Source organism: Taurulus bubalis, assembly GCF_910589615.1.
Source record: "Taurulus bubalis genome assembly, chromosome: 15".
NCBI lineage: Eukaryota > Metazoa > Chordata > Actinopteri > Perciformes > Cottidae > Taurulus > Taurulus bubalis.
Window position 1 is genome coordinate 23,004,576 of NC_136603.1, and position 24,143 is coordinate 23,028,718.

Genomic DNA, 24,143 nt, shown 5'->3' on the forward strand with positions numbered 1-24,143 from the left:
CGGAAATATGAAACTCTCTCTATCGGTGCTGGAGTGCTTAGTATTTGCATGGTTCTACCACTGCTCGGCCCACCTATGCTTTGAGTCAGACATTCTGACCGGTGGAAAACACATGCTTTCTGCTGAGGCAAAGAGTCACACTTTCTGAGTTTGGCAGGTCAGGTATACAGCAGCCATTTGGTTGGTGCAACTTTAGGAGCAACGGACGGCGGCTGGCGGTGATGCGGATATACAGTCGGCGGCTCACGTTACCGCAGTTTCACAAGCACCATGGAGAACTACGGTGGCCTTTGAGTTATATATACATGAGAAAAGGTTCTTGAGTGCCCATGTTTTTAGTTTTTTCCATTCTGGGCTACTGTGGAAACACGGCGATACAACATTGCAGGACACCTAACCTGAAAAAAATGCTTGGCAGGTGATCAGATGAACTATCCGTCAATCAAACTCTTGCCTAATCGAGCAGGAGGAGAGCGGAAAAACATTGTTCCATAAAGAAAAGCCGTCCGTGCCGTTGTCTGCTCTTCTTTCAATGAAGAAACAGTCCCCAGTTCTAATAGAGCTGATGCTGTTGTGACCCTCAGGCAGATTATGTTTGGCAGGTGAGGAAGACAGCAGCCATTTGCATTCAAGGGCTTCATCTGTCAAACTGGCTGCAGAAAGATTTGGCTCCAGCAATCTGAGTGACCGCAAAGTACACTGAGTGTGATATTATCTACAGTGAAATAGCTATCCAGGAGAGTTTGTGAAAGCTTTCGCCTGCAACTCCATCTCTGAGTCCTGGTATTAGAGGGTCTTAAACGGGGTCTTCCACCACATCTGCTGCTTCTGATAAGATGCATTAAGCTTCCCCCTGTAAATGTCTCCTCCCAGCAGCTCTTCCTGCCCTCAATTACCCCCAGAACCCTGCTGGTGAAATACAGTGTTCACTGACCACCAACCCACTGCATCTTGATTGGCTGGAGGGGAGGCGGAAAACGAAATGATTGCCAATTAGAGCCGGGTTTCTGCAGCCGTCTTGCACCTTCTCTGAAATTCATTTTCTTAATACGTGGTGGTCTAAAAGCATTGTAGCTCACTTTTTCAATTCCGACCATAGAAATGTCACTCGAATTGACTAATGAGGCAATTATGAGTGAAGTACATCCAGTTGTTAGTTTCTCATAGACCATATAGGAACAGAACTTTAGCAGTTTGGTGCTAATTCTCTACAAACTTTCTTGTACTGAGTATCAGTTGGACATGAAGCATTAGAGTACATTGAATTTTACGGCCACCATAATCGCAGACACACAGTACATGGATGCAGTGTTAGGTTATCCACAGCCCCCACCGGACATATAAGACTGCTCTATTATCAGGACTTGGGCCGCTGCTCATTTCATTAAAGTTGACGTGTCCTTGAAAACTGACAGCAACTCTAAATTGCCTTTGTGCCTCCATGCATGAGATTCTTACTCCCTCTCTTTTTCACTTTCTCTCTATCTCTTTTTTTTCTCCCCAAATTTCCTATTTAGCCACATTTGAATCATCAGCCTCAGTTTATTAACTCAATTACGAGCAATGATAGAACCACTAAGAGAATTTTGACCCGCTGAGTCCATCCATTACCGTCATTATAAATCTGACAAACCCATCAGGAGAAACAAGACAGCAACCCTTTATCTAGATCATTGCACCCTCATCATAAGGAAATACATGTCTTCATGTAATCTCTAAATCTATGTAGACTAGAGGACAAGGCCTTGGTGAGCTATATTTTTCTTTGGAAAGATAATTTTTTTGCAGAGAGCGAGAGAGAGAGAGAGGGGCATTAAAATGTAACAAAGGTCCCCGTCACGTTGCAGTTATATGACGTGCTGCAATCATTCTGCTACCAAGAAGTTCGCTTCATGAGCTCTTTTACAAAATTGAACTGGTACGTGTTGCAGACATTGTTTCAAATGAAATCCTCACGACAAACAAAGAAATAAGGAATATATCCAGGAGCTTTACTCTCATACATAAAAGGGCCAGTGTGTGAGATGCAGTGGCATCCAGCAATGTGGTTGCAGGTTGCAGCCAACTGGTTCATCTCTTTTTTCCAAGATAGCGCCAAGGTAAAGCCATTCGCCTCAATCAGAGGCCAGCCTAGCCCGCATTACTACGGTGGCCTTCAGGCCAAAAAAGGCTGCCGCTAAAGCCAGTGTTTGGTTTTTCGACTGTAGAGGAACTGCGGCGCAACACTGCGGACTCCGTGAAGAGGACCCTCCATGTGTACATGTAAACGGCTCATTCTAACATAACAAAAGCATGATTCTCAGTTTTACGTGATTACACCACATTATTATGGAAATTATAATCCATTTCTGCAAACAGAGTGTCCAAATCCCGCAGTTTAACACACTGGACCTTCCTCATGCTGTATTAAGCACATTGTTATTTCTCAAGAAATAAAAGCCTCTACTGCACATTTGTCAACACCCAACCTCACGCAAACGACAGAGTAATGCGCTGTAACTATAATAAATTAGTACCCGAAGAGCGTTTAGTTTTTCCTCTAGCTATTTTTCCATTTGATTATCTATCAGCATGTCATTTTCTTTCAAAATGTGTACATTTACTTCACATAAAGGCGCAAGTAAGAGCTACAGAGGGACACTCACAGTAAGGCGAGAAAGCCTGCGCCTTCCCTTTTCTTTGGCTGAAAGCAAAAGTACAAGGACAATTGCCGTTTCTTTTCTCCGCCCATTGTCCACTTGCCTCACAGTTGTTGGACTGGTTATGTGCTCAGCGATCTATAAAGTCAGACATTATGTGCAGGAATTATCAGCTGTCAGCCCACGCTGTGTTTAGCTACTATATGGCTGTCAAGAGTCTTTGCCAAGGTGCTTAAAATTCCATGCAATTTACACAGTGATTTCAAGACTGCATAAGGCTAAATGTGAGAGCAAAATGTCAGAGTAAAGGTCTCTAAACATCAGAGGTAATTTTTTCCTGTGATTAATTCACACATCAATATATTTGATATTGCGGAACACAAATCAGCGAATCAACGGACATATTCAAAATGTACACAACCTCTTTGTTGGAGGCATAGACCGAACCAAGAAGGCACACTTTGTTATTCCTTCAAACCGTGACAAAGGCAGCGCAGACCAGAAACCTTTACCTTTCAGGAAGACATATACGCTGTTAGTCCTATTCACTCAGACCATTTTGCTACAAGGAAACTCAAAACGGTAGCTTTCAGCAGTTTGGGCTTTAATATAATTTAGCTAAGCCAGATACTACTTTGGGTCAACATGACCCTTGGTGCTTAAAGTACAACCAACTGACCGAGCACAAATCAGGTTGTATAGAACATAGCATATTATGGGACATGCTGGTCAGACCCCTGAGCAGGAGGTAGATTTGTATCTCTCTGTGTTCAGTACAGAAAATGCTTCAAGACTAGCTAGCGACTACAAGCTAACAACTACTTTACGTCTTGGGCCAGCTCGGCCCCTTTTATAATTCTGAATAAAACCCAGCTGACTCGTGTCAACACAGCACCTTGTAGCGAGTCGAGTGACTCGTGTCAACACAGCACCTTGTAGCGAGTCGAGTGACTCGTGTCAACACAGCACCTTGTAGCGAGTCGAGTGACTCGTGTCAACACAGCACCTTGTAGCGAGTCGAGTGACTCGTGTCAACACAGCACCTTGTAGCGAGTCGAGTGACTCGTGTCAACACAGCACCTTGTAGCGAGTCGAGTGACTCGTGTCAACACAGCACCTTGTAGCGAGTCGAGTGACTCGTGTCAACACAGCACCTTGTAGCGAGTCGAGTGACTCGTGTCAACACAGCACCTTGAAGTAAGGCGAGACGAAGAAGACACAATGTGCAATGTTGACAATCTAGGAGTTGTTCAAAGGCATGTTAATTTAAACTTGCTAACTGGCAAGATAATGCAACTGAGACAATGATGTGCTAAGCTAGGCTAATCGAGGCCTGAATCCCAGTGACAACCAGACATCGAATTGGTTTCAGTCCACACCTAACTTCCTGTATGTCTTAATTTAAAAGAACACATGGGTAGTTTTTTTTGCCATGTTGGTATAAGGATGCAACAGTTGGTTGCCAAATTAAAGACATTTTTTCTTAGAGTCTAAGTGGTTTTCAAAACACCTACTTCTGTGGCTTTTATGCTCAGAATCAATGTTTGTTTTTCGACCTTCTCATGAAGTTAATCTCCACAGGCACACGTTGAAATCACCCAGCTATATGTTTTCATTCTGTTATTGATCAAGGTGAAATAAATATAGCAATTAAATGTATACGCTTTTGTATCCATTGAATTTCTGATATTAGTCAGCCTGCTGAACGGGCTGCTATAAGCCCTATTATGAGCTGTGGCAGCTGAGAGGACAGCCGGTGCCGTTATGAGGAAGAAGTTGGTGTGGCTCGAATGGATGGATGTTTTCTGGCTTCTGCCAATCGGCTTGTAGCTCCATTACTGCGAGCTAAACACTCAACAAAGTCCTGGTGTCAATGGTGGAATGAGCTCCCCATTGACATCAGGACAGCAGGAAGTCTCTACATCTTCCACAGCTAGCTAAAAACGCATCTTTTTTGACTACACTTTGAATAAGGAAAGTAGCGCCCTAGTAGCATTTAAATGTCTCTTACTGATAGCACTTTGTGGTTTAACTTTCTTGAAGAAATTGTACTTTCTTGATTCTTGTTGTTCTGAGTTTGTCCTCATGGTTGAATATTTATTGTAAATCACTTTGGATAAAAGCGTCAGCTAAATGAAATGTAATGTAATGTAATGTTTCAGAAGCGTGAACGCTGATGTCTCACTTCGGATGTGAAGTCACAGTGAAGCTTTGTTTTCTTCCCATCCCTGCCGATGGTCTTCACAGTGACTCTCACCACACGGAGGCACAGATTTATGTTTATGTATGCCGAAGACAAACCTTGGGAAATATACAGCGACAACCGACACACAAACAACATCATTACAGGGATCGGCGATCAAATGTTTACGGATACACATGATGAAACGAATGAAAGCAATAATAACGCCACCGAAAAGATTTAGTAAAAAGGTCATATGAACATAAATCATAGGCATGAGACACCACTGCTATACGGTACACTCATGAAGACAGAACCATAAGAGCAGAGCAGTGCTGCAGGATTGAGTCGTAAAACCCGAAGATGTTGTTTTGGGACGTGGGGCCCGGCCCTCTCGCTGAGTAGCTATGTGGGTTACAACAATTAAAGGTAAATAATGATAGTGCTTCTTCTGAGTGTCCTGAAGAAAAGTAAATACTACATGCCTGCATGTGTAAAAAGTTATTCAAAAAATAAATAAAAAATCCGTGCCTCTTATTTGACTTCCATCAGTTATTATTTATTTATTTATTCGACCCTAGACAACAATTAGAACCCACATTTAATTAAACTGACTCCAGCTGTAATTCTACCTGACTCTCTGGAACAAATGCCATCACACTCAATCAATACGATTAATTATTCATCAGGTCAAGTAGACCACAGAAAGTAATGGGACACATTTGTTGTTGGGGGCCTGACTGAGTGAACGGTGATGATGAAGGGTGACTCAGAGGACATGCTATAACTGTCTTCTCAGTGCTAGTTGCAATGATTAGTAAAATTATCTTGAAGTAAAATGTGCGTAATTCAAATCATGCTATGTAACAAATTCAATTGACAGTGTGTCAGTCGTGGTGAGGTTATTGCACAACATGTTCAATAATCAATGTCTGGAAGGCATATAAATCAGAAAAGCAGGTGATGGAGGAAAACCTCCCTAGATCGCCTTAAAGCAGTCCCCTGACAATCATATGGCTTAGTTGTGTGCTATCAAGACCATTTTCCATAATCACATCATCTGTCTTTGAAATGGCGAGGGTTGCCTTCAAAACCGAGAGAAAACTACTCCATACGGAAAAAATAGCAACGACTCACATTATCATAGGAAGCCTTCAATAAAAGTAGAGAGAAAGCACAAGCGGGGAAATGTGCATTATATTTATAGTACTTATCTGAATTGTATTACATTGTATAAACGGGTCAGCATTTGGCATTGAAACGTAATACTGTTGTTAAAAGTGTTTATTTATTCACCCAGTAAAATGGGCCACGGATGCTATACAATTAGCGTTTAATGTCATCAGAATGTGACTGCTATTGTCTCTTCATCAGCTGTGATTCAACTTAACACTAATAATTATGAAACATGATTCATTATCATTTTTTGTTAAAGGTAAAATAACTACAAACTAAAGTGGCTATCAATTAACCATGTATTAATGGTAGTTATTGTAACACAGCCAATTAGGCATGTATAGACATATTACATTTTAATGTTAAAAATCCCGTCATATTTCTATTATCTCTCAGCGCTTACTCATCCCCTGCACACTCTCCTGTACTTATTATGGCCCGCTGCTGGCTAATTTTCTCAGAGGGAGAGACTGAGAATGATAAGACATTTTGTAAAATTAGAATGCTAATGCTGCCTTTGAGATGTTTGATTAAGACCCCGGCCATCTTCATCAAACTCCAGCTAATACGCTTATTCCCCACTGGCTTTCTGTGCACGCGAGTGTGTTTTGTGCGCAGACGTTCATGCAACGAGTCCGCTGTCGAAAGTATCGGGCTATTTATAGAGTCGTCGGCTGGACTCTGACCTTGGAGAGAGTGTGACAAATGACGAGCAGCATTTCGGCAGGAGCCGAAGCCATTTGAACAATGGCAGCGGGTCGGAAAGGGAGAAAAAAATAGTAATGCCATCTGTACTGGCTTATTTTTGTTTACCCATGAAATACCATTTCTCACTGCTTTGTGAATCGTCGGCAGCCACAGCCAAAGCCAAAGCTACGCTGGGGTCGTGCGGCTTAACATCTGAAATTGATCCACTGGCTAATAGGAAACGGCAGGCGTAGCTACATGTTGTCAGCGAATTGTATTTAGCATTATCAGCCTTGCCCTGAAGGACACTACTATTGGCCTTTGGTCCATGTGGGATAATTCTCAATTAGTCACTGTCTCTGCCATATTGGTTTCAGATACACTAGATTGTTGACTCACACAGAGTTGTAATGCTATCAGTGTATATTAATATGAACGCTCACATTAGAATGCAGGAGCAACAGAAACACAACATCAGTCTCTTTAAAAAGCAGGCACTGTGCTCAAACAAGGTGTATTGGCGCATAGATTTCATTTATTTGATTGAACTCTCAATGGGGAAATGGTTTGGACTTTCGCCGAAATCGCTGGACTCGAGGCTTCATAACGCATTCCCCAAACCAATGGGGGATGTCACGATTACTACGTCCACTTCTTATACAGTTTATCATTCTACACTTATTCTATTTCTGTGTGAAGCAAAAACTACCTCTGCGTCTCTGTTTATGCAGTACAGTTGTTATTATTAGATAAACAGTTGCCTTGCACGCCCTCCTCTGGGATATGCATGTAACAGTCATATTACAAAGTGATGCAAAGAGGTATATCTTCATATTGAACAATTACTCCTCAACCATCAGTCAGCGTGACCCCGAGCAGACGCAGCCTTTGCCCATATGTGAAATAACAGAGAGGAGCATTGGAAGTAGAGCCGACCTCCAAACAAACAGAGAGTTAAAATACAGAGGGCAAAATGGTCAAGGCAGACTAAAGCCCATTCAGCTCAGGCAATTCAAACTCCCTATTGATTTTCTTCTGAAGCTTTAAAAAGTCAAGATATTTGATTCTCATCAATAGTCTGGAAAGGTGTGCTCGATATACGGGCTGTGGCAGAAAAGGAGATGCCAAGCATTCGGTGTGCGAGGCCAACAAGGATTAGTCCGAGTGCTCCTCTTCCCCATAAACATGTGGTACTGGAGCAGGGCACAGTCATTTGAGGTGCGCATCTATTAAATTGGGTTGATCTCTATACATTAGAGGCCTATATTTGCAGAAGCTTGAGGTTCTCTCATGGATTCAGAGAAAATACAAATGTAGTTATTACATTATGTGTACTTGACATTATTCAATAATATTCAAATAAGCATGGCATTTAAAGGTGCAATATTTAAATTGATAACAGCTAGGAGGCTGATATTTTAAACGGTATTTTCATACCCTGCGACAGTTAGCTTGCCAAAGCTACTTAAGCTAACATTAGCTTGAGGAGAAATTGCTTTTCCCGGAATTCTCAGCCTGAAATCACAGAAATTTGTAAACCAGAGACACAACACAGTCTCTGACAATCAGGGTTGTCACAATACCCACATTATGACTTCGATACGATACCTGCAATAAATATCATGATACCGATACTTACCATACGATACCAGCATTTGATACGATACCAAAAATACGATACGATACTGGTATATTTATCCATAATAGTAATACATGAAACATCTGTATCTTGTTTCTGCCCAGCTTTTTAAACACTTAACAAATAGCATTCATATTAGTATTAGCCTACAGTAAGATATTAATGAACACTACACGGTGCCATCACAGCATTGATTATACACGGCTATGTGGCCTATTGTTTGGTGTCTGTCTGAAAGGTGAGTTGCCATGTTTGACGTGTCCTCCCTTGGTGTGTTAGACGGGTCTCTGTGTGTCAGTGGGCTTTCCTTCAGTCTGCAATGTAGCCAAAGCACTCCTAGATTTCACTTCTTCATCTTTTGTTCCAACAAGCCGAGGACAGTCGGCAAGAGCTCCTGCACTCACGTCTCCCCTGATCACTGCTGTGTAGGGATGGGTATCGTTTGGGTTTTATCCGATACCGGTGCTAAACCGATACTTTTAAAACGATACCGGTGCCTAAACGGTGCCTGAACCGATACTTTTTTATTGCCAAGGCAATTTTTTTTCTTCAAATTGAACAATATTATTAACTGTTTAAAGTATACTATAGATATAAATAAAAAAGTACATACAAAACACACTTCAAACTACAGCTTCAAACCTTTTAACTTCAAACTATAAAAATATATATTTAAAAAAAGAACAGACACCAGTCCAATCAGGTGGCCTGATGGGACCGTGTGCAACAGAACTCAGACACTGTTGGATCCTAAAACTGCTGCTTTACTGGACTACACGTCATCAGTAATATTAATTGGAGAGATTTGTTCCATCAAGCCGAGGACGGACGTTCAAAAGCTCGTGCTCGTGTCTCCAGCGATCTCTGTGTGCGCGCACTGTGTGTGTGAGCGCTGGAAGCCCCGCCCCCTCGAGCCCCGCTCTGCATGCAGGCAGACAGAGAGCAGAGCAGTGAGTGCGCTCTGATCCGCGCTATTTTAATCATCGTTTTTAGCGTGCGGGTACCGCGCTACCTTTTTAGTATCTATATACCGTGCAACTTTGCAGAGTAGTGTAAAAAAAAAAGTATTTAAATCAGCTCAGGCACCGGAAGGAAGCACCGAAATCTGCGTTGCTTTTCAGTCCGGTAGGTTCCGGACGTGTTGGAAATAAAATAGAGTTCTCGGTACCCAACCCTACTGCTGTGTCTGAGCTCTGCCTGTTGCTGTGTGAGCTATTTTATTGAAGTATAGATACTAAAAATATGCAAAATCGTATCGTTTTTAATGTACGGGTACCTTTTTAGTATCGACATACCGTGCAACATTACTTGCAATGCGTAAAAAATAATGTAGCTTGGTCAGTGGCACACAGCTTCAAACTATGACGCTCTACGAAGCCCACGTGACTAGCCAGTGGTAAATGATGCTTGTGACCAGCGGCAATAACAACTTGTGTGACTAGCGAGCGACAATAACGACTCACATGACAACATGTCATCTTTACTTATAGCTTCGCAGAGCGGGCTCCTGTACAAAAGTTATGTGTTTGTTGTTTGTTCCCGAAACATTACCAAGTTATTTTGTTTCCTAAACTTAATTAGTTTCTTGCGGTGGCGGCACGTAGAGTGTTTCCACGGGTGTGCCACGTCATTTTAACTCATGTGTGCTTTTTAAGGTCGTGGTGAGCTCGATTATTTCTTATTTCTTTGGCCAACTCATATTAAGGTTGGTAAACTACAGCTGAGTAAATTAGCCTCTTTATAGCCGGGTAATTTACTGTAACTGGCTCACAATTTCACTTACTATAACTTGTTGAGACTATTGTGAAAGAAATAATCAAATCTAGGTTTCTAGTGGAAAAAATATTCATAATTTAGTAGATAATATATACACTATGAGGTACAGCTGTGCCTTTTACTTCAGTGTATGACAATAAAAACAATGCCATTGATTTTCCATTTAATTCAAAAATGTAAAAAAAAAAATATATATATAAAAATGATATATTTATATTGGATTTATATTCAATTTTGACATCCTGAAGACATTTTAATATTGTTTCTAGTATTATTAAAGTGCTAATGCTAATTCCAATGCTAGCCTCGTTGAAGTCATTGATGCTCAAAAAGCAGGTAACGCTCTGCTTTTATTAGACAAACAAAGGCCTGTAGAGGATTTAATGAGACGTATTGATGTGTGTTAGACCAATAAAGTGGATGCATTTAAGATCAAGCCACCTACAGTATGTAAAGGGCACAGGGAAATAAAGTCCATTCCATTAATCAGCCTTTACTTTGAATTTTCTCTGCACATTTAAATGTGCTATTGTATCATTTACACGGTGGGCGCCATAGCCTTTGTCCATCCCCTGCAGTCAAATCTCTGATTTGAACGCAATTAGACACAGTTGACTACATTCCTTGGCAAATTACACTCCAGGCGGTGGAGAAGATTGTAGCCGTTTCCTCCCAATTCAAAAACAAATCTCATTTATGTAGAGAAATCAAAACTGAAAGGAGAACCTGACATCAGCTCAACAATAGCAACAGAGGCTCATCGACATGAAGCTGAATGTGTCTGTGTGAAGACAGGAAATTGTCTCTGTGTGTGGTTGAAAAGTGGAGCTGTGTGGTTTTTTACGCCTATAGAGTGACATTGGAGGATTCAGTGGGCACTGAGCTATAAAATTGCTAGTTGAGAGGGCATTAGTGGGGATGGAGAGGTGGAGAGGGAAGGAGGCTGGTTAACGAGGGAACTCTTGAGTGGACCCGACCCGGGTAGAGTTTTGACAACACGTTCTATATACTAAATAACAAGATAGATTGTTCTTCATCGCCTTCCAAAGAGACCCATCTGAGCGTTTTCTCATCAGAAGCCCAGGATGTCAGCGTTTTATCAGAGCCTTGCAAAACGCACGTTCCTAAAATGACTCGTGAGCAGTTTATGATTCCGATTTGGGATTTCTGGCTCCCACCGCAGACCGACACCGAGTTGCCCCGTCCCTCCCTGCAGGCGCTAAGCGGCGGTGGCGTTAGCGAGGGGCGCTGCCATGGATACCACCACGGAAAAGCTTGTGGTAGAGCAACCACAGATTTAGTTTGCGGAGCTCGCACTAAGCTCCAGATACGCAACCACCGCCGTATTAATTCCAGACACAGGAATTCCTCCTCATCATCCAACTCTTCACTTTTTTTTCCCAGCCGTGGAATTGTGTTGGAAGAATATGGAACTTTTGAATCACGGCCATCACACAAATCAAATACCGCCTGGCGACGGATTTGAAAACCCCGGCTCTGCTAGTCCATGTCGATGTGTCCTTGAGCAAGACACTTAACCCAAAATTGCTCTCGTAGCTGCGCCTACTGTGTATGAATGTGTATGAATGTTAGTTTGTCCTGATGAGCAGGTGGCACCTTAGCCACCATGGCCTACGCTGTATGAATGGTTGTGAATGGGTGAATGATGACAAGTAGTGTCAAAGCACTTTGAGTGGTCGAAAGACCAGAAAAGAGACATACAATACAGTCCATTTACGATTTACAGTATGCCTGGCGTGCGTGAGAGGGGCCACCTTCCCCCGGGCCTCTCCAAGCAGATCTACACGAGAGCCATCCCTATGAAGGGATCCTCCCACACCTAGTGGCCGACCCTGACATGACATGCAGATCTGGGCGCCACAGGAAAGCGGCTGAATGGACTCTGGCACAATAATCATGTTATATTGGTTGTCTTGTTTTTGTAACCGTTGTTCAAATGAGCCCAAATCAGAATAGAATAATAGAATATGAGTGCAAGCCAAACGGGTTGGTCTCACTGGCTGTTGAGTTTTGACTCTTCAGCAGTTTGTAATTAGTCATACCTTTGATTAAGGTCCTGGTCAGGCAAGGCAACTACAGAATGTACAGCCTAGCAGCTGCAGTCCTCCATCAGCGTGTACACAGGATGTGTTTAGGCACAGTGTTGGGTGTAGTTTAAACAGCCTTTTCGGCAGCGCTCAGACCCCAACACACAACCACAGTAGTTTGCATTAAGCAATAGAAAAGTGCAAAGTGAAATATATAAATATATGTCTTACTTTTCTACGGTCTGTAGAAATAAGCCAAATTCATTGTACAGGTTCTTCATAAAAGAAAAGCTCCAGAGTGCAAGGGAGTTCAGCCTAGTGTAATGAAGGAGCTCGTCGGTGGTGAAGGAGGAGTGCCTCGGACCTTTGTTCTTGTTTGAATCCATTGTACGGCGTGCTGGCACAATGCAGAGCAGCTACTGATGATTTTCAGGGTGAGAAACAGAAAAGAGACAACAAGTTGAATGCTGTCAGATGGAATTATTCCTGTACTTATTAATTGTGTTGGTGCCATGGTGACAGTCAAAATCCAGCAGTATACCACACACACACACACACACACACACACACGGTTGCTGCCGGAGATAGAGCCTCACGTGTGATGGATCTTGCGTCATGCGTTGGAATCAACACAGTTCTAGACTGTGTGTCTCACGGCTCAAGTGCAGATGAGACAGAATTGTAAGCAAGTGGTCCTCTAGTCCATGTACAGCAGCCCAGATTAGTTTTAATCAACTTCACATGATCTAGAAATATTGTTTTCCATTTGTAATAAAGTAGAAGGTTCTTATATCTTTATAGCATTATACTCATTAAATAAATTGCTGACAGGGCAACATTTCAAAGGACGAAGCTTGATTTGGCAAAAAGAACGCAAGCGGCAGGATTTGTTTGGTTGCTGTTTGTCACCACGACATTGGCCCCTCCCCCCGACACTGAGGGTTAGGGTGTTAGCCAGCGAGTGAAAACCAAACCAAGATTCACTTTTGTTTGGAATTTTTAATAAGCTTTTGCCTCGTTTTATTTGTGTTTTTTCGGCACTGTGTCCGCCATTTGTGTAGTTTCCACTTGGATGTGACTCCCAGCAACGTCCCAAACTACACTATAAAAAACAGACAGAGGGTAGGAACTCTGCAAATGCAGACCGAGCCACATACTTCTAGAATGTCGTCCTTCTCATTGTGCCATTACATAACCAAACAGTTTAGCTATGATATGTGCCACTGAACAAAAGTGAGCATATAAGAAATGTCGGTAATATTTACTTGTCAGTAAAGTTTGGTTGGTCCAAGTGGAACCACGTATTTATTATTTCATATTCTGCTACATTCTCGGCCACATTGGTTTGGCTCACCTTGATTATCTCTTGTATTGGTTTAACACTTGCTTGTTGTCTTACGTGTGACGTTCCCAGATCTCAGTGATTATTTTCGTATATTTCTTTTGTTCATTTATTCACCATACTTTACTGAAATATAATACATGCTGTCTGTAAAAACTGCTCTGTTTACTACATGCAATTTTGTGGAACGGTTATTTGCTGTAATCTTGACGCTATCTGTCTGCAAACTTTACTGCCAGAGCTTTTATTGTTTGTGTTTTATAGGTCTTTTTGTTTCACAGTGAATAAATGTGGTGGTCCATCTGTCTATAGAGTGCCATCAATATCACTGCCCTTCCCGATGAGCCTTTGATTATCTACCCCGGGGAGAGACATCGATCGGCCTGCCCTCAGTGCTTACCAGAAGTCCTCGAAGTGCAGAAAAACGTGTTTGCCAGAAACACTCCTGCACTTCATCTGATCTGAGGAGATGAACTAGTGATGAGTAAAGCTCTGGCAGGGGCCGCCATGTCAATATTAATGAGCAATATTAATGGAATAAACTGTTTCAATATTGGGGAGAAACTGTGCCAATGGCAAGTAGAATTAAACATGTAAATACATGACTGACAAATTGATCAGTAATACTTAATGAGCCTCTGTCTACAGGCCGGCCACAGACAGAGATATAGTGTTCCACTGCATGGACTCTATGACGGTCACCAGAGCAGAATAACGTAATGTTGTTTCTATGTTGTTGTTTTTTGGTGTAAAAATCTATCAGTCAAACCATTTCAATCATAAAGAAGAGGAAAATATCAACATGATCCGAAGGTAACATGAATAATAATAGTGTGCCTTTCTGTGTTGCTCGTGTATTGAAAAATTCCAAGCTTTCTAAATAACATGAATGCACCATGACTGGAGACGCACCGCTGTGGACACGGGAAACCACTGACATCACACTGACAAATATGACACACTGTGTCATATTTGAACATACTGTACATATTATTAATATGCCTTTATTTTTGTATTATTAAAAAGCCTTGTGAAACAATCTTAGAAAATTCTGTTTCCGATGGGAAAAAAATCCATCCTTTGGCGCATGTTATTTTTTATGTTTATGTTATTTTCAGTTACTTATGATTCTGCAGTAAAGCGTGGGCCAATGGGAGGTCACGCTGAGCCTGAGGGGAGGAGTCACCAGCCATCTTCTCAAGTCTGGCTGACTCGATGGTGGGAGGAGCTCCGACTGACCGTGGCATCAAAGCACTAACACAACACGCCTTCCTCCTATAGTGATGTTCAGCTGGCGGAGGCGGTTCAGGGGTCCCTCATATCGCAGTGAGGCATTATCCATGTATCTGCCTGTATAGCATGGAGCTCTTCAGTCACGTGGATATTGATTCAAATTCATTATTAGCATTACCATTTACATGTATTGGGAGGTTTATGTTATTTGGTGCATGCAAGATGGATATAAATAGTGTTTTGAAGTAAAACTCAACATTCATAAAATATGAAACTGAGTATACTTTACAAATTAATATCTGTTTTTAATATCACATTTCCATCAAGTTTACAGTTAACAGCAAAGGGTCAGAGAAAACTCTCAGTTGCATCAATAGCTATAGATATAGATTTTGCCCCTTTTTCATTTATTTTATTGTATCAATTTACTCTGGAATGGTAACATATATACTAATTTACTGACCATGGATTAAAATTCTTCAGCATCAAAATTAGTATTTTCCCCCACTCACAACAAGATCCGGAGATGAATGATCGTTTGAATCCACAAAAGAGAGAGAGCGAGGTGGTAAAAAACTAAATATTGTTTCAGGCTACCAGAGTCCTAGTCCGGCTGTCCGCATATTCATCTGCCAGATGAGACGGTATATACATTTGCCTCTTGATGCAATCTAGAGAGATTGCATCAAGAGGCAAATGTTTGAAAAGCTCAACACGAACGACAGTAAACGGCACACAGAGCGCTCATGTTTACCAGGCCGTGTGTGCTCTGTAGCAGCGAGTACACACCGAGGGAACACTCAGAGAGCGCATCTCTCTGGGCGTTTGCCGCTGTAGTTCTTCCCTTCATTCCTGCTGCTGTTCGTGAGACAGTACGTGGTTTACTGTGAGGAGAGACCGGTCCACACAGCCAGCATTAGAACGTTGATTGAGCAGCCAGGGAAAATGATTGGCTTCCTAATAAAAACTGATTTTGCTGAAGAAAAGTGCCTGAAGCGACATATACCAATGCAAATATTTGTTAAGCCAGTTTGGGGAGACATTACCACAGAGACAACAATTATAACGGAAGTCTCTGTCTGTTTTTGATATTAGTCATTTTCTTGAGGACTGTCGATCCATACGTCTTCACACTTAGCTGCATTTCTGAGGACCGAAGGAAATGCAATGTTGAGTTTGAGCTCTAGAGATCTTCCATGTTCTAGTAGTGCACTGGACATGTTTTAGATTCATTTTCTCAACAACCATTCATCCAAACAAATTCCCACGAGGCTCAGGACTCAAGGAAGCGTAGGATAGCGTGTGGAGTTATGTGGATGAACGGTTCTTGAGAAAGCTGCAATAATGGAGGCCAAACAATCGGCATCTCAAAGAAACCACGAGTCCACTCAAAACCAGGCTGCAACCTCCAGGTCTGAAAAGAGAAACCAATGCAGAAGTACCTTCAACTTGTATTGTTTGAAATGGCCATAGGAGGCGACCTCTCTAGACTCATACAGACAAACAACCTTTCACTCTCACACTCACACCTACGGGCAATTTAGAATCAACCATGAACTTAACTAAAAAAAACAAGATGGCGACTGAAAAAATGTCAAACTCAAGGCTTGACATCACTTCTCGAAGCAATGGTTGAATCCACGGTGACCACGTCCACTTCTTATATACAGTCTACGTTGGTTCCTCCTGAACCCATCGCACACACACACACACACACACACACACACACACACACACACACACACACACACACACACACAGGGTCTGACTGCTCCTTCTTCCTGCTATCTCGGGTTTGACTGCAGTCTGTCCTGTCTGTGCCACAGCTGCTGACTAAAATGTAGTAATTGCCTTTTAATCCTTTTGAGGAAGGAACATGTGTCACCGTGGGTTCATTCGGGGCAGCACTCGCCTCGGGATACAGAGAGCTTATGACACAAAGGTCGCAAGTGTGAATCACCACTCTGGCTGGGACATTTTGGACAGAGAAGTCAACGTGTAAGCGGCACAACCGTCTGCCAGGTGCCTTTTGAGCAAAGCCTCGTCAGGAAACTAACGCCGGATTAAACCTGAGAGAAAGAGCAAGTATTAAAATCAACCGAAAAGAAACGAATCTCAATCTAAATCCAAACCACAGATGGGAAATGGGAACTCATTTCATGTGTCTCTAGTAAGGGCGAATAAATTATCCCCGCACCTCTGAATCGTGTCAGCACATTTGTGATATTTTCTAAATGTGCTTCTCGTTGAACTTCCTCAGTATTCAGAGAGGAGAGAGCGGACGTGGGCTGAACATTCATTTGGATGACCTTTTCCCACATGCACACTAATACTTCCAATCGGCTGCTACAGTATTTACAGCAGCCGTTTCCCTTTCTTTCTTTCTTTCTTTTCCTGAATGAATTTCCTGCAAAGTGGTTTTGAACTGAACACACTTTTTAGTATTTAACATGACGGGATGGATCACTTCCTCACCAGGAAAACATCAATATGTTTTTTTATTATTTCCTGACCTCCCATATCCTCTCAGGGAACAGAAAGTCTCCTCCACTGGAACAATGTGCTTCTCTTCCATGGTTTGACCTCCACGGTGCAGACTGAGGGCGGCTGCTTCACGCTCAGCTGCTGATGGAGGAACGCTTCTCAACTGAAATCTCAGCCTAACCCGTGATGTCACAACGGGCCATTTGTGACATCACAAGCGACTCAGAAGTCAACCGTGGTTCAATATGCAATTTATACAAGCGAGATGTGGAAACTACAAGCCTCCAATGCCTATTGTGTGCACTGAGAATGGATTATATTTTTGTTTTTATTAAGTAGGAGGGTATTCTCTGTATGTTTCAACGGTAAGAAAGGACTACTGTGGACGTTTGTTCTTTTGAAAGGAAACTAGGTAATTTAACTTTTTTGTACAGACAAATAATCTGGCAAGTAAACATTATGGTAACGACAAATGTACTATGGTTAATGTTAGGCAACTATATGACGGTAAATATTGTAGTTATGGTTTATAAAAAAGCAAACTAGGTCTCTGACAAGGCGCTAACTCCAATGATGTTTATTATTAACTAATCAAACCTGAAAGTGTCAATACAATACATTTCTAATTCTACATCAAAACCAATGCGTTGAGCTTTCACTGTGTTTCTGCTGCACTAAAAAAACAGTTTATGAATGTTTATGCATAGCAGGAGCAGTTAAGAAAATGTTCATATGAGTTGTTTTTGGTACATTATTAACTTTGTGTTGATATAGCTATAAAACAAATTTGTGTATCGAAGTCTTTTAGTACTACACTCCCATCTCCGTCTGACATGAATGTCATCAGCTCATTAAACGCCAGGGAGAAGCATGTATTTATTTCTTTTTGTTCTCCCCCTCCGGCTCCTCCTCTCACTGTTCTCCATCTCTAATCATTCCCAACTCCTTCTTTCTCTTCTTCCCATCCTCCTCCCTCTTCCTCCCTCTCTCTCTGAGGCCCCTGTGAAACAGCGGCAGCAACAATGTCCTGGACATTTTCTCCATTAGTGTAAATTACAGCTTAGCGGGCCAGAGAATCACAGCGTGTGAAAGCGCTCCTCTTCCTCACAAGAAGGTAGGCGTCCATTCCTCCCAACGCGCTGCCTTTTGTCCCCGACTCAACAGCTCCATTAACCAAGCGAGGCGGGACACTCCGTCTGACCGCCGCTGAGTCGACCCGCCCTCGCTGACTGCATGGAGCCGGAGCCGGGTCACGGGGTCACGGGGCCACGGGGCCCCGGGGGAGAGCTCGAGCCCTCGCTCACCTGGCATTATGTCTGCCCTTACAGGAGGCGGCGACACAGCTTGAGACCAGCCAATGTCAAACTAGTCGGTCTGCTCTCAGGTGGGTCTTGCAGTAGGGATCGCTGTATAGCTTCACTGCTGCCTCAAGTCCATCACGAGGGAACAGGGAAAGTCTGGAAGTAGTCTTCCACCTCTTTCTACGGCTTTTTTGTTCGTTTTCACTACCAGAGTTCGCTGTAAAAAGGCCATCCATTCGTTTTCTACCAACACTCTATGTTGTGCCGCCTGGACAGGCTGACACATTAACACTGGACAGGGAACCATTTAGACTCTCCAGTCCACCTTGTCTTTGCCCCGTGGGAGGACACCTGACAACCCACGCAGACATGAGGACACATTTTGAACACAGTCAGGGTCGGTTTGGGGAACTCAAACCCAGAACCTTCCGCCTGTGAGCGACAGCTCTATGAACCGCTGCTCCACCGAGACGCTGTTAGTCCAAGTGAAGTGCACACGATTGAGTCGTTACAGCGCTTTACCAATTTGTGTATCTGTTCCCAAACCCAAACCTGGTACCTACATTACCCACAATGCAACTCAAACGGCAACAGTTTGGTCAAACACGCATCTTCACTCCGACCTGTCTCAAATCTTTCTTGGCTAACCTGATCAAGTCATACATCTTGAATGCAAACATTAAATATCCTTCACTTTACAAATTGGTTATCCTGGAAAAAAAGAGGAATCTAATAAATCCATATTCAAAGCTCCCTGTAAAAAGGATGTCCACACAATAGTCTGTTAGATGTTGTCGTGTTGACCCATCCTGTATTTTTCCGGTTGCTCCACAAGTCGGTTGGTTATCTAACCAGACATAAATACTAAACCGTGGCGCTGCAGAGTTACGGATTCTGTTCCTGACAGATCAGCATCAATGTTACACGTTCTGCAAGATCCTTCTTCTTGCTCCACTGACTGAACCACAAACTACAACAACTAAAAGCTTTTACCAACAATGGACTCAACTGGAGCAAAAGCGCACACCAAGGAAGGAGATGTGCTGCTCCACCACACACACACGGCTGTTTCCTCCTCCACCTATTCTTTATTAAAGCTCCCTCAGTGTTTCCTCTTGTACATTCCCCTCAGTACCGCCATGCAACTTTGATGCACAGCGACCCGTTAGGAGCCTCAGAGGCTGTGGACCATACAGACATATAGCCTCGGCTCTCATCCCAGATGTTCTGACCACAGAGTGATGGAACATCCACAGCCACCACGTGGGATCATTGAGTCCATAGTCTCACACAGAAAGAGCTGCATCAAAACAAGCAGGATGTGACAGCAGCAGCTCCTCACAGCTGGCCCTCAGTATACAGTATCAACGCTAATGAAGTCAGCCAACACGTTAAAGGGCCCTGGGGGCCCCTGGGCAATGGACCAGTGAAGGCTGTCTCGTGTTTCAACCCCACATCTCACGAGGATCCTCTGGTATTCCAGGCGGCGGAAACGCAATTATGAGGCGGATGTTTTTTAATTTTTATTTCCTGGAGTAATTGGGCTACAGGTTCTGAATTCAATTAGGAGGTCAACGATATATTTGTCATTCTCTCTCAGAAGGGAGCCCGGAAGTCAAACACGTTCACAGAAACGGTTAGTGGTGTAAAAAAAAAAAAAAAAAAAAGAGGGGGGAAAAGCACTTTGACCGAATAGAGAACACTGAGAACATTTTGGAGAGAAGTGATGTGATGGTGATGGAGAATCAGCCGTTTGGCGCAAAAACACAAGCGCACGATTGTCACGTGGGGGAGGAGGGGTATAAAGTCACGGTGAGTGAGTCTATGAGTCTCTCTACCCGGGAGGGAGATGCGCACATATAGCGCCCTTTTGTTCCCCTCTTTGGATACAAAGTGATTTTTCAACCACTGTTGAAGGTGTCGATGGCACCGGCTGCGTTTACAATGCGCCTTGCCTGCAGCCCCAACACACACACACACACACACACACACACACACACACACACACACACACGCACACACACGCACACACACACACACGCACACACACGCACACGCACACACATACACACACACACACACACACATCCCCTTCCACTGACAGTGCATGTGCCCGCGGCGTTCAACATGTCTGTGACCCCGGTGCTGACAGCTGACGGCTGATTGTTTCAGCGCCGGCACGTGCACCCAACTTGCATCCCCCTCGGTCACAGTCACACACACAGCCACACACACAGCCACATACATACACACAGCCTGTCTGCTGCCGTCCGCGCGCACCGGAGCCGCTACGTGCTGCTGCGGCTGACCTTGCAGAGCAGAGGCTCTACAGAGTTTAGCGCGATGGGCAAAGTGGAGCAAATCCTGCCAACCTCATCCAAAGAAAAGCCAGTAGCCCACCTCTTCCTGCTGCGGCTGCTGGTTCTGCCTCTGGTTCGGCTGCTCCTTGGTGGCTGTCATTGTAAAGTCCTCGTGTGATTCAAAACTTGGCTGAATCCGATGGAACAAAAAAAAAAATCCTCCAGATTCCCGTTTTTCCGCGAAAAACCCCCAAAAGTCAGGAGCAGGGAGGATGCGGCGCGGCGGCGAGCAGAGCGCCGTCTTGTCAACTGCGGAATCTTAAACAGGAGCGGGAGCGGGTGAGGAGGGTAGAGAGAGAGGGGAGGGGGGAGGAGGGGGGAGGACGGATCCGTCACGATTAAATATGACGGAACCGAGGACGCCGAAGTGTTCTCACCTCTCCCGCCTTCCCCTTCGACACTTCTTTTGCCCGGCTGGGTGATGAAGCGGGGCTCGACTTCTCTACTCCTCCCCACCTCCACCACCCTGTCTCAGTGACGCGGGGGGAGCTTTGGGGATGGGAGGGGGTCGGGTGGTTTAGCCCAGAGAGGGAGGGGGAGGGGGGGGGGGGGGTCCACCAGCAGAGAGCAGCTCGGTGTGTCTGCAGACTGTCCTGTGGACGCGGTGTGACCGTTTTGTCAATGTATGCTGACATCAAACCCGGAGCTGTCCGCGGTGCTGAAAGCCAACGTGGACGCACACACAACGCCGCCTCGACTTTCTTTTCTTCACCCCACGCACTATAAATGCCCGCCGTGTTCTCAGTTTGCCTGCTTCTTTTTCTCCTATAATCTGTTGTTGTTGTTGTTGTTGTTGTTGTTGTCATATAGGAGTCTTTACTTTACGCCTACAGCGTGGCGCGTAAACGGTCAATGGGAGGAGATTCAGGCGCGCGGCTCCATGCGGGTTGATGGATGCGCGCGGGCCAGATATGCAGGTGCGTCACGCCTTTGGACTTACACCTGAACCCGCTGTTTCAACCTCAGCTGCGGACTGGAAGTGTGTGTGCGCCGCTTTATCAACACAAACAGAAGTGCAGTCTGTGTCTCTTTGCCAGGATCGATATCATATATCTGCATTTGACTTTTGCCTCTGAACCACTCATCTTATTGTGGATTGGAGGCACAATAACTCACGCACACGCTGTTGCCATAAATGACAACACAATGGTGGAAAATAAATGTACTTTATACATTTATTTTTGTCTGCTCAAACTATTGGACTTCCATTCATCAGGTGGCTGGAAAGAAGAGAGTCTTGATAAGGCATGGATTAGTTGATTCACTCCACAGATCTTTAAAACTGAGTTTCTCCTCAAAGAATCATCACAGAAAAACTCCACTTTGACTCTTGTTTTGTTTTCTAGAGATGTGTTCGTGAGCATCTTTGAAAAAAATAATTCAGTATGAAATAAAAAAGCATTCAACAAAAAACTAGGCCACAAAAGAAATATTTTGGATCAGTCAGCTAATCAGTTGCTTCATTCTGAGTCGACTAAGAAGGGCATCAGGTCACTTCTGTCATGTCACTTCCCTTGTTAGTCGAACCAATAAGGTAGTTGCCTAAACCTAACAGAGCTGTTTCCTTTGAAGATGAAAGTTTATTTTTTTAAAGACTGATTGCAGTCATTTTGCTTTACATGTGTAGGAGAATGCAGAGAAGATGATATGGTAAGGCCTTATGAGCTGCGACTCCAACATCAAACACGTGCATATCAACTGCACACTGTACAAGACAACCAGCATTGTCACTGGGAACACAACTCCAAACTGGTTTCAAGTGAATACAGGCTGGAAACGCTTACTCCAAACATTCTGCAAACAATGATGAGGCGAGCAGCAGAGCTTCATCTCCCAGTCACACCACCCACTGAGCCTCACTGGATCCACTCAGACCTGTCGGAGATCACTGTTTGAAATCATCTCCATAGACACTTCAAACCATAGCCATGACAAACAACTCATTGCTGATAAATATATCAACAAACCACATATAATACATACAGTTTTCTCTGTCAATCTAATCGTAGATTCCCGTAAATAGACACAAAATCTCTGGAACTGGAGAGATGAACACCATTCCTCCAGTATCCCCCGTGACCCATCCTGCTTTGTTTGGGGTCTCAGTTACAGAGACGAGATCGCAGCAAACAGCAGAGGATTGAATATGGCGATGTTGAAAAACCACCCCGCTTGTATTATAATAAAGGCACAAATCGATCTGCGTGCTCCATTTTGTAGACAAGGGTGATCAATCCCACTTTGAGAAGTTAGTCGGTCCAAGACGGCCTACGGGCAACTGCAGCTGTATCGCTATGAGACGCATGCAGGCCCATTATGTAGCTGCTACTAAATGTCAGGTACTGCTTTAAACTTGTATTACATTTAGATTTTATTGTAACTTCTGTTGGTATGTTGGTCATGGCCGGATACATCTGTAACACGGGAAAAAACTACATGTATTATTTGGTCCAATATATTCCATAAAGAGTCCATGAATGGAAAAGCCTTAAACGGACAAGATTTTACCATTTGATTTTATACCGTTATTTCGAGAACACAAGTTAATTATGTCGTTAACTCAAGAAAACCAGCTTTGTTATCTTGAGATAACCAGATAATGAACTCGTTATCAGGAGAAAACACAATGTCCTTTTCTCCGATTACTCATAATTTACATTTACCGTCGAATCAGCCAACGGTAAATGCATTCATACCCAGAAGGAGCTGACCTGCTGGTCTGCAAACTGAGCTGATGATACAGTAATTAGCTGAGTAGAATTTGTGTTTTAATGCTGTCAAAATCCCCAACCAAATTTGATATTGATCGCCAAAAACAATTGTTATTTTTTTTTAATCATTTTTACCCCCTGTGGCCCTGGGCCTTGGGGCAGTTGCTCTCGTGGAAGCCCAGTCTTTATGCCAATAACCATTTTCAAACATTAAAGTAGGCATTGTATTTTTCAGAAAGCGGAGCTTGGATCCACCACAGAGTGAACCTCCCGTCAAACATTTCAAGGAATCGGGAGAACTGCCAGCGAAAGACCTTCACACTTGGCACTGAGGGCAGACGGAACATCCCTCTCACCCAAAACACTGACGCTCAAATATTGACATCTTGTGTTTGACCTGCTGTACCTTCAGAATGTCAAAGACGTGAAAATATTACAAAGTAAACATAGTGTGGAACAGATGTGCTTAGAGCACGCAGCGGTTGTCCTTGAAGGTCAACGACAGTGTTTGAAGTTGAGGTGAAAAGCAAGAGAACAAAATCTGTTTCATTCTTTGTGGGTGTGT

General features: G+C 43.5%; 1 protein-coding gene across 1 annotated transcript in view; it reads right to left on the bottom strand.

Moving 5' to 3' along the window:
• Window positions 1-24,143, bottom strand: part of dpp10 (dipeptidyl peptidase like 10) — a gene marked incomplete at both ends in the record, with an annotated part of 187,520 nt that overhangs the window by 84,585 nt on the left and 78,792 nt on the right. The window lies entirely within an intron of this gene.